At 41.8% G+C, this 17763-nt stretch overlaps 1 long non-coding RNA gene across 1 annotated transcript; it reads right to left on the reverse strand.

Moving 5' to 3' along the window:
- Positions 1-5016: 5016 nt before the first annotated feature.
- LOC128508513 (uncharacterized) lies at positions 5017-5633 on the reverse strand. Its single transcript, XR_008355925.1, has 4 exons — positions 5562-5633; positions 5381-5472; positions 5184-5263; positions 5017-5100 (listed from the first exon to the last, which is right to left on the reverse strand). It is a non-coding gene; the product is annotated as an uncharacterized LOC128508513 (long non-coding RNA).
- Positions 5634-17763: the final 12130 nt, after the last annotated feature.

Here is a 17763-nt window from a genome sequence, read left to right on the forward strand (position 1 = left end):
ACTGCTACCATTCCTCAAATCACAGATTCAGTTAAGTTAATAAAACTTAAATGCTTTAAGTAAATGTGACTGGATACAAGTAAGGAATACTTTTAATACATAAGTAAATATGACTTAAATGATACTTGATATGATAAAGTTAATATTACTTAATTGAATTAAGGCAACGAGTTTGCACAATTTAATTAAGTAAACTTAAATTACTTTTTACAGTGTTGTTGTGTCATCTGTTTACAGCGTTGGCTGATTTTGTGATTGAGACCCAAGGGTTACATTGAAATAATTTACATTAGTAGTAAGCCAGGCTTTAGTAACCTTGGCTAAATCACAATATAAGCCCTCTCTCGCACACGCGCTCTCTGTCTCTCTCTCTCACACACACACACACACACACACACACACACACACACACACAAATAACACATCAAATCGTGTAAAACGAAATGAAACTATGGCAAAAATATATAAGCAGTAAAAAATACAGCAGTATCCTGTAGGTGATTCCTGTCCTATTACTGTATAACAGGCGCTAACCCTCTGGACCTGTTTAGTTCTGTTAGTATTGTTTTTAAGTGTAAATGTTTATGGGGATTTAATCTGTCTCTGCTGCCGCATCTATTCATAGTTGTGATAAATGATTAATGTCCCATCAGATCTTTGATGTGGGAACGTTATGCTGGTTAAATTACTAAAGAAATACTGATCCGTATGGACAGATATTTGTTCCAGATATTATGCGCCATTAATCAATTTGTTATGCCAATTTTTGACTATCAGCGAAAAAAAAACATCAGCGAAAACATAAAAAATATAACAAAAACAAACCCAAGCAGAAGTTAAATTTTAAGCTTTACTTTGCAGCAAAATATTATCTACCAGTGTATTAAACGGAAATAGATAAAATACACTGTAATGTAAAATACTGTACATAGCCTGCACTTGTATTCCGTACCTACAACGACCGGTATAGATAAATTACAGATGTTACCGTCTTTAAGGATTATTAAGGATGTCGTGAAAAATATTGCAATAAATAGTTTAATTAATTAATTAAAAATAGCATAAGCATCATGGGTTGTGTATTAAGTGATTTAAATATTTTTTATTAATCGTTTTTTCCCTCTTCTTTACCACATCATCTATTTATGTTGATGTAATTTATGTTATACATATTGAATATAGTCTATGGCTGCTTGGACACTGCAGTTAACTGAAGCAGTCAATGCTCCATCTGGCAGGATTATACAGCATTGCAACCATCTTTTTAGAAAGCGCATGGGGGCGTTTATGGGGCGGGGCATTGTTAACTGCGTCATCGCGGGGGATCACATTCCGTGCACGGATCGAGCATGGTCCTGTCATGGTCCTGTCATAGACCTGTCATGCTCCAGGCGGCTGTTTGACGTGGCTCCCACTGTAGCAGTAGTAGGTCATTTGATTAATCGTGGATTAAATTGCAAGGCCTGCAAAACCACAGAGTGCAAAATCCTGTCTATGATGAATAAAAATCCTTTGACAACACATTTACAGAGGCTGTTTACCACTAGCCATGATTGCTCCAAAGTATTGTCCCCTCCTTACTAGTGATGGGTTGCTCATGAAAGATTTGTTCTATGACTTCAGGTACATAACTCTCCACACTCACATACATGCACATATGCTCTCTCTTTTTCTCTCTTTCTCTCTCTCTTACACACACATTTAGAGAATTGTTAGTGTTAACCAGTATATCCTGTCAAGATTAGTAAAGTCAGGCAAGAGCTACTAAGAAAAAAATGTTTATTTGATTGATTTTGTGACAATCGCCGGAAACACATTAACCAAAGTGTAAGTTACATTAATATTGTTAGGGGAAAAAGCTATTTCAGCCAGACAAGTGTGTATTTTAGAGATACTTAAAGCCAGCCTCTTGGTTGAAAAAGTAGACATGTTGAATCCTATTACTACGGGATGTTAAGGAATTAGTGACCTAAATAAGGATCTGGGACAACATCATACATACCTTTTAGTAGCACACATCGGAACTGAATTGTTGTAGCCTCAATGTCCACTTTGTCGGGTGGGAAGCGTTTCTCTACCATTTCTCTATGGCCCACACCTCCAGACATTCTTTCTTCCAAGTGGAGTAGCAGAGCTTTTGGCACCACTACATTCACCATGGAGGTCTGCTAAGCCAAGACAGCCATCACAGGCATCTGTTGGAACTTTGAAAGGAACTTATGCATCTATCTGGGATTGCACTGGTTGACTCATTAAAGCTGGTTGAAACTTCAGACATTCTTTTGGTCACTTTCATTCAACTCATTTTTACATTAGGTGGTAGCCTGGGTATGCCAGATCAGTGAAAGATGGAAAAAAAAATGATACCATACTATGAGACTCAAAAATCTCTACTCAGCTTTCATGTCTTTGGGAATGGCATACTCATCACTGCTCAAGTTTTTTCTGCATCAATTTCTGTTTCTCTTCAAGACAATGAGCCCCAAGAACTTCAGTAGATTTTTTTTTTTAAGTGAAGAGTGGTTTGTATGTAGCTTGGAGAAAACCGTGTGAAAGTCCTTGCAATGTTGATCTTTTTTTCTTCTTTGTCTTTCGACTGTTCCCTTTCAGGGGTCGCCACAGCGAACCGTCTGCCTCCATATAACCCTATCCTCTGCATCCTCTTCTCTCATACCAACTAACTTCCTCTCTCACTGCATCCATAAATCTCCTCTTTTGGTCTTCCTCTAGACCTCCTGCCTGGCAGTTCAAACCTCAGCATCCTTCTACCGATATATTCACCATCCCTCATCTGAAAATGTCCAAACCACCCCAATCTGGCCTCTCTGAATTTATCTCCAAAACATCTAACATGGGTTGTCCCTTTGATGAATTCATTCTTGATCCTATCCATCCTTGTCACTCCCAAGGAGAACCTCTGTCTCTGCCTCCTGTCTTTTCTACCTCCTGTCTTTTCTCCTTGCAATGTTGATCTAAGCTGTGTAAATTGACAGTTATATCATCTATGAAAGAAAGCAATTTTGTCCTTGCAGTTCTCCAAGAACTTTCTCCAAGTCACTGGAATGTGGCTTAGGCATTTTTAACCCAAATGGCATGGCTTTAAACTGGTAATGGGTGTTATGGAGGCAATCTTTGCTTGGAATTCAATTCAATACAATTCAATTTTATTTGTATAGCGCTTTTAACAATTGGCATTGTCCCAACGCAGCTTTACACAATCAAAAGAATTATTTAAGTTTGTATGGAATTTGAATGTGTATGAATCAAAATGGTCAGATAGTCCCTGGTGAGCAAGCCGAGGGCGACAGTGGCAAGGAAAAACTCCCTGAGATGGTACAGTAGTGGGAAGAAACCTCGAGAGTAACCAGACTCAACAGGAAACCCATCCTCATTTGGGTGAAACAGAGAGCAGGAATTGATCTGCATTCATACTGTGTGTTAGTTGGCAAGCAGTTTAGCATAACAGTTGATGTTAATTGATGTTATAATGGAGACCAGTTAGTTATTGAAAACACAGGTAGACTTGTATGAAGTTACAGTCCTGAACTATCGAACTGTCAAGTCCTTAGAGAAACAGCTGCCAAAACCAGTCAGGCCAGAACTGTCTTCTAGGTAGAGAGAACCGTCCCCAGACACAAGACGCATCCCAAAGAGACACACGGGGCATCCATGTGACGAGATCTCCAAGGACGAGGGGCACCAGGATGGGTCAGACAGGTCCGGAGGGCAGAGGAAGTCTGGATCACTGGCAGCTCAGGAACGATATGTGTAGCTCGACAGAGAGAGGGAAGGAGGGAGAGGGGGAGAAAGGAAAGAGAAAGAGTGGGAGAAAAAGCAGAAGAGGAGAGATAATAGTTAGGTCTGGTTACAGTCACATAATGTATAATGTGAATGCATATTTAGTGTAGAGTGCAAGCAGAGACTCTGGCAGGACTAACTAAGACAGCATAACTAAAAGGGAGAGCCAGAAGGAAACACAGACATAAGGGCTCCCTGAGATTTAAAGCAAACAATCACCTCACCGTCAACAAACTTGAGTGATCAATGAGAGTGGGGAAAACAGCATCTAAACATACCAGTTCACCTAATACTCTACGTCCATGAGTCCCCTAGATTGGCTCCTTTACCTAAGGCAAATCTATTTATAAAAATGCTTGATTAAATAAATAGGTTTTTAGCCTGGACTTAAACACTGAGACTGTGTCTGAGTCCCGAATACTAATTGGAAGACTATTCCATAACTTTGGGGCTTTGTAAGAAAAAGCTCTGCCCCCAGCTGGAGTTTTCATAATACGTGGTACTGATAAGCAGCTTGCATCCTTTGATTGAAGTAGGCGTGACGGATCATAAGACACTAGCAGTTCACGCAGATACTGCGGTGCGGGACCATTTAATACTTTATGTGTCAAAAGTAGTATTTTATAATCAATGCGAAATTTCACAGGGAGCCAATGAAGTGAAGATAAGATAGGTGTGATGTGCTCGTAGTTCGCTTTGCTCTTGGGACTCACTGCCAATGCATGGAAAGAGGTGTATCTGTACTAGGAAACTCCCATATACACCACTGATTTCCACTGAGCGTATACATCAAATTCCACCAAGCTGGGATACTTCCGGATTGATACCAATTCGGATGTATCTTGCTGAGGAATCCTTCCATGGTACAGACGTTTGTTGCCATGGCAAATAATCCACTCAAGGGTTTTGTCAGGAGACATTCACACCCCAAGCGCTATTTGCATTTTACACCTTTTCCCAACTCTTCTCTTCCCTATTGGTTTCTTATCTCAACATTGATTGGTTGTTTAAAAAAAAAAAAAAACACTCCCAAAACCCTGACATCTATTGGGACACTACCCAGTCACTACTTTTTATTTAGCCCAACCATAGCCTTTATCACTTACTGACTTGATTGGTTATTGGGCAGGTATGTAGATAGACCCTATCCACCCCCCACAATACTATATATATCCCACACATCATTTATGTGGCATGGCACACAATGGCATCCTCCTCATCGGATATTAGTTCCAGTATTGCAGTCTGCCACAGTTCTCTCTCTGCATCTGTTTAAACGAGTCTACACCTGGACTCCAGCAACTGCAAAACACACCATACGTTCAACCCCTAAAAACACTCAGAGATGTACCGAACTTAATATATAGATGAATTTGTACACTTACTTATCTTTGTCGTTTTTTAGCCCCTGTCTTAATGGAGTCTCTTAGCTGAGACTTTCATGGCCGAGCAAAAAGTATTTCCTCTGTAATGTTTAACATGTTGGCAAAAAAAAAAAAAATCAGATGTGACAGAAACAATTAAAATTATTAGAGGGACAAAAGTAAAGGGACATGAAAATAATTACAATAATTTCTGATACCCTTTATACACTCAGGGTCTGCATTTGCAAAAGTTATTTTTAATTCCTCCAGCAGATATGTCATCACTGCCTGGTCATGAAGTAAACTTATTCTATATAGAAAGAGAATAGTATCATTAATTACATTTAAAATGATTATGTAAAATCCCAAACATAGCATGTAAAGAAACAACATTCTTACCCAGTTTGTGAATCGCATTTATGTGGGTTGTTTTTCGAATAATGGAGGCTCCTTACAGCTTCCTGTAATGTTGAATTGAAACCGCTTTAATACATACATTTGTAAGCAATATTGTATAATTCGGATGTGACAAACATTTAAATATGCTGGACACCTACAACAATGCAAGTAACAAAAAGGAGATGCTTAGGCTAACTTGGCAAAGTATAATTTACTACTGTATTTTCAGGGAACATACTGTAAAGGTCAACTTACCGCAATGCCCACGTTATGCGCCCTCTCAGCTCTTTTATGCCTTCTGCGGTCTTCTCTAACCAAACTTGTGCTCAAATGCATCAAGACGCTGTATAACCTCTTTGAGAAGAGCAGTGTGTGCAGCTTTTTTCTCCTTTAAACCCTCAAGCTGAAGAGACAAAGGCACACCATGGCTAATCTCCCCACCTGGCTATGATAAGAAGGACAGCACCTCTTTCTGTAGGTTTTTAACATACAAAAGGCCTTTTCACCTCACAGCCATCACCTCTTACTGCTAGCTGTGAGGATTCCTAGAAAGTTTCACTTATTCCTGTGTGCATCCACATACATGAGGTATCTGGTCATTTCACAAAATTTCCTTTACATTCTACCTTTCCAAGCACTCTGCCTCATAGATCTGGCAAATTTTAAGTTTAGCGGGGATTTCCATATTTGTCCAGATACAGCTCTCCTTATGCAGTGTGCCACTTGCCAGTATCTTGACTGTAGAACTAGGAAACCAACATTTATGATCTTATGTTTAAATCCTGTAATTTTTAATATGTTGGTGGTTGCTGTTCTGCCAGGCTTAGAGGATCATACTGATGTCCCTACTCAAAGTAACCTTTGTACTTCTGGGTCATGAGTTATTATTGGGTCTTTTGGAGTTTAAAGCACCTAAACCTTTTCAATTATGATAATTAAAGATGTTGAAATTCAGAAGATTTTTTTATGTTTTTTTTTTTTTATGGGGCCCATGTCAGATCACATTTTATGTCAAATAAAAAGTTAACCGGAGGTTCGTTCTTCGTATGTTGCTTGACACATCCGAGATGAACTGACACATCTAAGATAAGATCATTGTGCTAATTACGATCTGGCTAAGTTGGTTCTTCGAGCACACTTCTTGATGATTAGTATAGGTGGATTGAGTTGTCTAGGATTATGCGCATTCATGCGTTGGTTTAAAAGGCGATATGCATCGGCAGAAGAAACACTGATCACAAGCCCTCCGATTGGTTGACGAAATGGCAAAAGAGCAGATTGTTTCGTTCTTCGATGCGCTTTTTGCATTTGCTGTCATAGCAACATGTCCGTAAGCTTGAACCTGCTTGGAAGCAGGTTTATTTCATGCGCTCCTGGCGGGTTATGATTGGTTGAAATTATGAGGTCATATCTGATTGGTTAAAGAGCACAACTGACATGGACTGACACGTGGGAAAAGAGAAGTATATGCCCCCCTGCCATGGACTCCAACCCCCTCCCCGCCCCCCACATAATCGCTATCAAATATTATATATGACCATAAATTAATAGGTTTATTGTTATCGAATATGGTATTACTATTATAATAAACTCTAGGCACAAAACAGCCGTCAAGACCATTAATACAAATTCTTGTATAATGTTTATTTTGTAACATTTATTTTTTTAGGGGTTTGTCATAAAAATATGCAAATAAATATTTATATATATTAAAATTAAATATTTTTTATAATGATATATTTGATTAAACTAATTTATTATAACAAACAATATAAAAGTATACACGTATTTGAAAAATAATATACAACATTTATTTTCATATTGCTTATTTTATTTTATTGTCTCATGTTATTTGTAATTTGTAAACCATTAACCTATAAATTTATGCTCTAATATAATATTTGATAGCGATGTATGGGGGGGGGCAATCCATGGCAGGGGGGCATTTCAGCGCATAACACGTGTTACCAAAAAAAAAAAAGCTGCTCTTTTGCCATTTCGTTAACCAACAATCAAAGGGCTTGTGATCAGTGTTTCTACTGTGGATGCATATCGCCTTTTAAACCAACGCACGAACGCGCAATAATCCTACACAACTCAATCCAGCTATACTAATCATTAACAACAGGTGAGCTTGAACAACCAAATTAGCCGGATCGCAATTAGCACATTGATCTCATCTTAGATGTGTCAATTCATCTCGGATGTGTCAAGCGACGTCCAAAAAACGGACCCCGGGAAGGTACCTGTATTTTTTTTTTTTTAAATGATTGGATCTAGTTCTTTCTGCCATATACCACCATTTCCATACAGTTTAAAATAGAACCCTGAACCATTCTTTTGCTGTATGGCCCAACCGTAGACTGGGACGTAACACCATATTTAAGTGACCACTTTAATTTTCAAGCACAAGAAAGACAACAGCTTTATTATGCAAATGTGTTCCTTCAGTTAAAAACAACTAGTTTGAGATTTATATCTGCTTATCCTTTTTTGAACTACGTTAGAATGCCTCATCCCACCCCCGCTGTTTAACTTTTACTCTAAGTAAATTTTTTATGAGCTACTTTTTACTTTTACTTGAGTAAATTATGATGGTAACTTTACTTGTACTTCAGTAAAATTTCACTAAAATACCAGTACTTGTACGTGAGTACAAAATTTTATTACTCTTTCCACCTCTGGAAACAGACAAATGATTAGAACTAAGGTGAGTGTAAGCATGATTGTGTAGTGCAGTGTGGGGAATTGTAGTTCATGGTGGACATTATTATAGGCTATGTTATGATAACAATTAGCTGGAGGTGCTAATGATTTTTATGAAAATGTGTAATGAATGTGGTTAATATAATTCTAGTTAATATAAATATAATATAATGTGGTTAATAACTGCTTCCAGTGGTTACTGTCTGCTGAATTCTATTCTATCTATTCTATTGTCACATGCGGGGTGGTTATGGGTGATGTTGCCGTGGGCATTAAAGGCAGGCATAGGTGCAGAGGGATGTTTTAACCAAAAAAGTCTTTCAATAAGATAACAAAATCATAAAACATAAAGATCACTTGCACATCATAACTGGCATTAGATATCACCATGGCACTATGGCAAGACACATAGGACATTTGCTCGATGGTAAAACACAGGCTTAAAGCGGTCATACGGGCCTACATGCACTTTTTTAAGCTGTTTGGACTGATCTGTGTGTTAGGAGAGTGCGTACACAACTGCTCTATGAGGATAAAGAGCCGCCCAGTGGTTTTCTTTTCATTTATTAAAATAACATGCCCCTTCTGAAATCAGGCCATTCTCAAATGCCTTGCAGTGTGACGCCACACCAAAAGAGGCCGCTCCTACACTAGTTGATTGGTGTTTTAGCAAAGACCCGCCCCCGAGTGAGAAGAAGCTGTCGGCCATTGTTTTTCGCCGCTGGAGCAAAATGCCGCCTAAGCGAGTTTTATGTTGCCAAATGAACAAGTAGATAAATTACTGAAAAAGACCAGGACCACAAGGGACATTTTTGCATTTTAATTTTTTCTCCAAATGGTGAAAACTGAAGGCATACACAACATGCTCTTAGAAAAACTGAGCTCTAGCCAGACGAAATAAAGTCATAAATCAATGCTTTAAAAATTTACCCAACCAGATAATACAAATATATAATACTTAAGATCCTTATAAATACATATGTAAACTTACGGCATTGCCTTGACAGTGCTTTAATGTGGATGGCGACAGATTGCTGACCATACCATGATGAATTCCGCCTGCTCTCTTTGCCAAGAAACGGGAACCGGAAGTTAACTCCGCCGAACCGGAAGTACAATTGTCCGCTAATATTTTTAAATAACACTTACAAATAAACATAAAATACTTGTGAGAAACTGTTAGAAATACTTTTTAAACATTTTAAACCATATGAATACCTCTTTTTAACTGTTTAAAACTTATTTATTAAACTATTAATTGCCTTAAGGGCAACACATTCCCCGCCTGACCTTAGTGAGGTCACCATCAACAACAAAACTTAGCAGGAATCAGTCCTTTGGCAAAAGAAGAATGACTTCAGTAACTGGTCGCAAAAAGGTTTTTCAAATGCATAGGTCATTTACTGAGCCAACTGTTACGTGGAACCTGCTTGTCCTTTAGCAAAACAAGGTCACCAACTTGCAGACTTCCACAAGATACTGTCCATTTCTGTCTCTGCTGCAATAAAGGCAAATACTCTCGCCTCCAGCGTGTCCAGAACTGGTTGGCAAGAGCCTGAACTTGTCTCCATTGCTTGGTGTAAAGGTCCTTATCCGTGAAATCTCCAGGAGGAGGTATAAGGCACGATTTCTGGGTTAGCAGCATAGAGGGAGAGAGAATGAAAGGATTGTCTGGATCAGACGAAACTGGAAGGAGTGGCCTGGCATTTATGATTGCAGACACTTCAGCCATAAGTGTGCACAATACGTCGTGAGTGAGCTGCACCTTACTTTGAGGCAGCATTGAGTCCAGTATTCTCCACGGAATGCCGATCATGCGCTCCCAGGAGCCTCCCATGTGGGACACATGCAGCGGGTTGAAATCCCAACATTCAGGTATAGTTGCAGTGCTTTGTCCATTCCTAACTCCTTGGAAGCTCCAATGAAATTAGTGCCACGATCCGATATAAGTTTTTTGGCAGGGCCTCTCAGGGCAAAGAAGCGTCTCAGGGCGTTTACGCAACTGCTAGTGTCTAAGGACTTGATTACCTCAATGTGCGTGGCTCTTGAGCTCATGCAGGTAAACATGATAGCCCAACGCTTACTTTATGCATGTCCACCTCTGGTACGTCTGGTAGTTACTGTCCAAGGCTTGAAAACATAAAGGCCGACGTAGCTAAAGGGAGGACATGTTTTCAATCGTTCCGGAGGAAGATCCGCCATGAGTTGCTCTTCCTGCTTTCTCCGCAGTTTGCGACAAATAACACACGTGTGGATAACTGAATTAACTAGTCTCATCTTTAAATGATGACCCTGGTGCTTGACCTGTTCGTGATGGTGGCGAGTGAGCAGGAGAGAGACATGACTGTCTTTTGGGAGAATTATCAGTTTTTTTTCAGAGTTCTCGAGCTCTGAGTGTTTAAGTCGACCTCCAACTAAAATGATGCCATTGTCCAGGACTGGGCTGAGCTTTTGCAATGAGCTTTGTTTAGCGATGGATTTGCCGGCGTTGAGGGCAGACAGCTCTTTTGTGAAGGTGGCCTGTTGCACTTGTTGGAGGATGACACGTTTAGCTTGAGCCGTTTCATCTGGTGTACGAGGAAGCTGACATATGTGCCACCCTTTGCAGCCATGGTTTGAATTGGAGCCGTTGAAAGATTTTGCCATGTGAATGAGGAAGGCGACTCCACGGACCAAAGACTTGAAGGTGGAGAAGCGCTCAAAGCGCTTACAGGAGACTACTTGAAGGTGAGTGGCACAAGTTCTTACTTGTGGCCTGATTTCACAGTCTTTCTCAGGCTCAACTAACTCAAACTTGTCGTTTTCATTTCTTGCCTCTGGGGGCGAACGACGGATGAAGAAGGGGCCGGTGAACCAAGTTGTTTTTGTTAGTTGAGATGCTGTGAGCGAGCGTGATGCGTGATCCGCTGGGTTTTCCTCGGTGTGCACATAGTGCCACTGCTCCGTGTGCTCTGTGTGAAAATGAACGGCGTCAAACTCTAGGTCCAGCTCATTCCTGACAAGATTGGCGATCTCTACAGCTAAAACAGCGGCGCACAGTTCCAGCCTTGGTATAGTGGGCTCTGACTGAGGAGTAAGTTTCGCCTTACCCATGATAAACCCTACCTCAACTTGGTCATTTGAATACAAAGCTCTCAAGTAGGCTACGGCACCTATTGCTTTGGTCGATGCGTCTGAAAACGCATAGAGTTCTTTGCGCTTTGCCTTACTGGGAGAGGTAGGTGTGTACGTTCTTGGGACATGAAGTTCCTTTAAGTCCTGCAGAGAATCCCTCCAAGCTTCCCATTTGCTCTGCTTGTCTTTTGGAAGTGGAGTGTCCCAATCAGAGTTTTCTGAGGTGAGTTCTCTGAGTAGAGCTCTTCCTTGAATGGTGACTGGTGCTAATAAGCCTAGTGGATCGAAGACACTATTGACAGATGACAAGACACCTCAGCAAGTAAATGGCTTGTTTGTTGTGGCCACTGAAAACGTGAATTTGTCTGTCACGGTTTCCCATATTAGGCCTAGACTGCGCTGTGATTGAGTTTCCTCTCCACTCAGATCAAGATCTTTCAGGACCGGTGCGCAATCTTCAGGAGAGAAGGCTTGCATGACTGCTGGTGAGTTAGAAGCAAACTTATGCAGGCGCAGATTGGACTCAGCAAGTGAAGCTTGCGTTCTTTGGAGCAAGTCGATCGCTTTGGCTGGAGAAAGCACAGAAATCAGTCCATCATCGACATAGAAGTGTCTCTCCACAAACTTGACTGTATCAGCCCCATAGTCTTTTGCTCCAGCTTCAATGGCCTTGTGCAGTCCGTAAACAGCTACAGCGGGAGATGGAGAGTTCCCAAACACATGGACCTTCATTCTAAAGATAATGACCTCCCTTTCAACATCATTGTCCTTGTGCCACAGAAAACGAAGATAGTTCCGGTGATCCTCACGCACCATGAAGCAGTGAAACATCTGCTGTATGTCGGCCATGACAGCAATGCTTTCTTTACGGAAGCAGAGGAGTACCCAAATGAGACTATTGTTTAAGTCGGGCCCAGTGAGGAGTACACTATTGAGTGAGACACCGTCCTCTTGGGCACTGGAATCAAAAACTACCCTGATCTTGTTGGGTATTTGAGGGTGGTAGACCCCAAACGTAGGGAGATACGAGCATTCTTCTCCTTGCTTAAGTGTGGGTGCTATCTCGGCGTGACCGCTGGAGAAAATCCCTCCCATAAACTCCACGTATTACTGCTGCATGTGGGGTCTCTTTTGCATGCTCCGTTTAAGACAAAAAACGTCTGACTGCTAGCTCTTTATTGTTACGTATTTTTCGGTGAGGCTCTTTGAAAGGAAGTGGGGCGACCCAGCAATTGTCATCGTCTCTGTACATGCTTTTGTCCATGATCTTCAAAAAGAGTGTGTCATCTATAGAGGGAGCTGGCTCATTGTCGTTTTTGCTGCAGTTGAAAACTGATTGTCCCAGACTTTGCTCTGGAACCTTAGTGAGCCTGTTAACGTGTGGCGTTTCCTTGAGCTGTCAGAAGTTATTACACTGTTCAAAAACTGTGGGGCGGCCATTTTCAAGAATAGTTGTTTTAAATGAGTTGACTGTGGGCTTGTGGACCTTACCTACACACACCTCCCCAACCATGACCCACCCTAAATCTAGGCGCTGGGCGAAGGGTGCATGATGAGGGCCATTAACTTGTTCCCTGACTTTGTGTGCACGTAAAGCATCTCGCCCTAGCAGTAGGAGTATTTCTGCCTTATGGTCTAACTCTGGAATGTACCTTGCTATGGACCGATGGTTTGGCTGGAGCAGTGCAGCGTTTGGTGTCGGAATCTCGCTTCTGTCGTTAGGAATGTCCTGACATTCAATGAGAGGAGGGAGTGGGATTACCACGGACCCATCTAAAGACACAACATGAAAGCCTTCAGCCATTTTCCCCCTCGTTTCAACGATACCTGAACAAGTTCTTAGTTCGTAACTGACTAGTTTACGTTTAATGTTGAACAGTTCAAAGAACTCTGGCCTGGCTAACGATCGATTGCTCTGATCGTCAAGTATAACGTAAGCCTTAACCACACTGTCCTTGTGGCCCTCTAGATACACCTTCGTGAGACATATTTTTGAACAAGAACGACCCCACTGCCCTGGACCGCACACTTTGGTGCATGTTGTGGTTACTGCGATGCTGTCAGAGACGTCTTCCCCCCGCCATCATCTGGTGCGGGAGCAGAAGCCTTGCAGGTTTGTGGTGGAGGACCAGGATGCATGACTGTTTCGTGGCTCATACTTTCACACTCGGAGCACTTTACTGTGGATCTGCAGTACTTAGCGAGATGAGTGGCCGAGGCACAGCACTTGAAACAGATTCCTTTCTCCTTGAGGAAGGCCTTTCTTTCATCGAGCAGGTTGTTCCTGAATGTCCTGCATTTATTGAGTGGTTGGGGCTTATTGTGCAGCGGGCAGTTCTTATTAAAGTCCTTGCTGGGGGGTGTAATATTAGTTTTATTTACAGAGATGAGTTTGGCGGAGCTAAAGTTTCTCGGGTTGGGTCTTTCTAATTTTAATTGTGTCTGGCTGTTCTGTTGGTTAAAGCTTAAATCATTACGTCTCTTAGCTTCTTTGCATATGAACTTGCAAAAGTAACTGAAAGGTGAAAAGCGGTCATGATGATCCTCTTTATATTGTGAGCCTTGTGACATCCACTTCTCCTGAATTCCATATGGGAGTTTGTCCACAATTGGCCTGATTCCATGTGACATATCAAGATAGAGAAGACCGGGCAGATACCCATCCTCTTTAGCTCCTTGAATCTCCTGTAACAGATCCCCAAGTTCCCTCAGTTTCACATTATCCTTTGCTGTCATTTTAGGAAAACTCTCCAATCTCTGAAAGAGCGATTTTTCGATGATTTCAGGAGCCGCATAGCACTCATGGAGTCTGTTTCCATGCTTTCTGTAAATCTACTGCAGGGTTATTGACACACACCGAGCGGATGCGTTCAATTTAACTGCTAGACTCCTTTCCTAACCATTTTGTCATAAAATCAAGCTCCTGCGTTGGCGTGAGGTGAACGTCTGATGTAGCCCCGGTAAATGAGAAGAGCCACGCTCTAAAATTCTCCGGTTTGTCATCATATTGGTATAGACCTGAAGTAATGAGGTCACGACATGCCATATATTGTGCAAGTGGCTCTACTTGGTGTGACGTGCTTGCAGGTGAGTTGTAGTAAGGCACAAAAGGGCTGGAGAATGGGTTGAGAGCGTTCTTTTTCTGTTCAGCGTCTGAAACATGATTTTCAGTAGGATTCCATGTGATGAATGTGCCCTCTATTTCAACACTTTGTTTGCTGGTGGCTGAAGCAGGGCCATTATGCATATCAATATTCATTTGAGATTTCACATATTCACTTGTTCTTTCTTTTTTAAATCTATCTGATTCTGATTTTTGACTCTCACGCCCATCCTGTATTGCCTCCGCTTCTTCTAGCACCCCTGCCTCAGCTACTGCGGCATCCGCTTCTCTTGTTAATTCTAGCACCTGTAGCTCTGTGTAGATTTTCACCTTTTCCACTTTTAACTGTGCTTCCTTGCTTGCATATGAGGCTCTTACTCTAGCCGCTTCTGCTTTGGCTCGAGCACGAGCGGCACTGCTTACAGATGAGGATAAAAGTCTTGAAGTATTTGTAGCAGATCTGTTGCTAGCTGCCATTTTGACGACAATGAAGCTCTGAATGCTGCCTTTTCACTTTTATGTTGCCAAATGAACAAGTAGATAAACCACTGAAGAAGACCAGGACCACAAGGGACGTTTTTGCATTTTAATTTCTTCTCCAAATGGTGAAAACTGAAGGCATACACAACATGCTCTTAGAAAAACTGAGCTCTAGCCAGACGAAATAAAGTCATAAATCAATGCTTTAAAAATTTACCCAACCAGATAATACAAATATATACTACTTAAGATCCTTATAAATACATATGTAAACTTACGGCATTGCCTTGACAGTGCTTTAATGTGGATGGCGACAGATTGCTGACCATACCATGATGAATTCCGCCTGCTCTCTTTGCCAAGAAACCGGAACCGGAAGTTAACTCCGCCGAACCGGAAGTACAATTGTCCGCTAATATTTTTAAATAATACTTACAAATAAACATGAAATACTTGTGAGAAACGTTTAGAAATACTGTCATAAAAACAATAGAAAATAAAAAACTTTGTTATTTTGGCAACAGCAGTTTGTAGTGGGATGGACTGAATAAGATTTGATCAAGCATCAGTCAGCATCAATGTATGTCTTTGGTCCAATAATGTTATAACAGATTTTAGAAATCCTGACTGAAGAACAGGGAATAGCAGACATACTGCATGCCAAGACTTACCACTCTTCTTCTTTGTCTTTCGGCTGTTCCCTTTCAGGGGTCACCACAGCGAATCATTTGCCTCCATCTAACCCTATTCTCTGCATCCTCTTCTCTCACACCAACTAACTTCATGTCCTCCCTCACTGCATCCATAAATTTCCTCTTTGGTCTTCCTCTAGACCTCCTGCCTAGCAGTTCCAACCTCAGCATCCTTCTATCGATATACTCACAATCTCTCCTCTGAACATGTCCAAACCACCTCAATCTGGCCTCTCTGACTTTATCTCCAAAACATCTAACGTGGGTTGTCCCTCTGATAAACTCATTCTTGATCCTATCCATCCTTGTCACTCCCAAAGAGAACCTCAACATCTTCAGCTCTGCTACCTCCAACTCTGCCTCCTGTCTTTTCTTCAGCGCCACTGTCTCTAAGCCGTAGAGCATTGCTGGTCTCACCACTGTCCTGTACACCTTTCCTTTCATTCTCGCTGATACTCTTTTATCGCACAACACACCTGACACTTTTCTCCACCCATTCCAACCTGCCTGTACCCGCCTCTTCACCTCCTTTGAACACTCTCCGTTGCTCTGGACCGTTGACCCTAAGTACTTAAAATCCTGCACCTTCTTTACCTCTGCTCCCTGTAGCCTCACCGATCCTCCCGGGTCCCTCTCATTTACACACATGTATTCCATCTTGCTGCGGCTAACCTTCATTCCTCTGCTTTCCAGAGCATACCTCCACCTCTCCAAATTTTCCTCCACCTGTTCCCTGCTCTCGCTACAGAGCACAATGTCATCTGCAAACATCATAGTCCATGGGGACTCCTGTCTTACCTCATCTGTCATCCTGTCCATCACCAGAGCAAACAAAAAGGGGCTTAGAGCCGATCCTTGATGCAGACCCAGCTCCACCTTGAACTCCTCTGTCACACCTACAGCACATCTTACCACTGTCTTACAACTCTTATACATGTCCTGCACCACTCTAACATACTTCTCTGCCACTCCAGACTTCCTCATACAATACCACAGCTCCTCTCTTGGCACCCTGTCATACGCCTTCTCTAAATCTAAAAAGACACAATGCAACTCCCTGTTACCTTCTCTGTACTTCTCCGCCAGCATCCTCAAAGCAAATACTGCATCTGATGTACTCTTTCTAGGAATAAAACCATATTGCTGCTCACAAATGCTCACCTCTGCCCTTAACCTAGCTTCCACTACTCTTTCCCACAGCTTCATTGTCTGGCTCATTATAATAATTGCCACAGCTTTGCACATCTCCCTTGTTCTTAAAAAATGGCACCAATACACTTCTCCTCCATTCCTCTGGAATCCTCTCACTCTCCAAGATCTTGTTAAACAAACTTGTCTAAACAAACTCTACTGCCACCTCTCCTGAGCACTTCCATACCTCCACAGGTATGTCATCAGGACTAACAGCCTTTCCACTCTTCATCCTCTTCAATGCCCTTCTCACCTCACTTCTACCAATATTTGCTACTTCCTGTTCCACAACAGTCACCTCTTCTACTCTTTGTTCTCTTTCGTTTTCCTCATTCATCAATTCCTTAAAGTACTCCTTCCATCTTCCCATCACCCTCCTGGCATCTGTCAGTACATTTCCATCTCTATCTTTAATCACTCTAACCTGCTGCACATCCTTCCCATCTCTATCTCACTGCCTTGCCAACCTGTACAGATCCCCCTCTCCCTCCTTACTGTCTAGCCTAGCATACAAGTCCTCATATGCTCTTTGTTTGGCCTTTGCCACCTCTACCTTCACCTTACTCTGCATCTCCCTGTACTCCTGTCTACTCTCTTCAGTCCTCTCAGTGTCCCACTTCTTCTTAGCTAGCCTCTTTCCCTGTATACACTCCTGGACTTCCTCATTCCACCACCAAGTCTCCTTGTCCACTTTCCCCTTACCTGATGATACACCAAGTACCCTCCTACCTGTCTCCCTGATCACATTGGCTGTAGTTGTCCAGTCAACTGAAAGCACCTCCTGACCACCCATAGCCTGTCTCAACTCCTCCCTAAAGACTTCACAACATTCTTCCTTTCTCAGCTTCCACCACTTTGTCCTCTGCTCTGCCTTTGTCCTCTTCGCCTTCCTCACCACCAGGGTTATTTTACACAC

The sequence above is a fragment of the Clarias gariepinus genome, chromosome 20 (assembly GCF_024256425.1).
Source record: "Clarias gariepinus isolate MV-2021 ecotype Netherlands chromosome 20, CGAR_prim_01v2, whole genome shotgun sequence".
NCBI lineage: Eukaryota > Metazoa > Chordata > Actinopteri > Siluriformes > Clariidae > Clarias > Clarias gariepinus.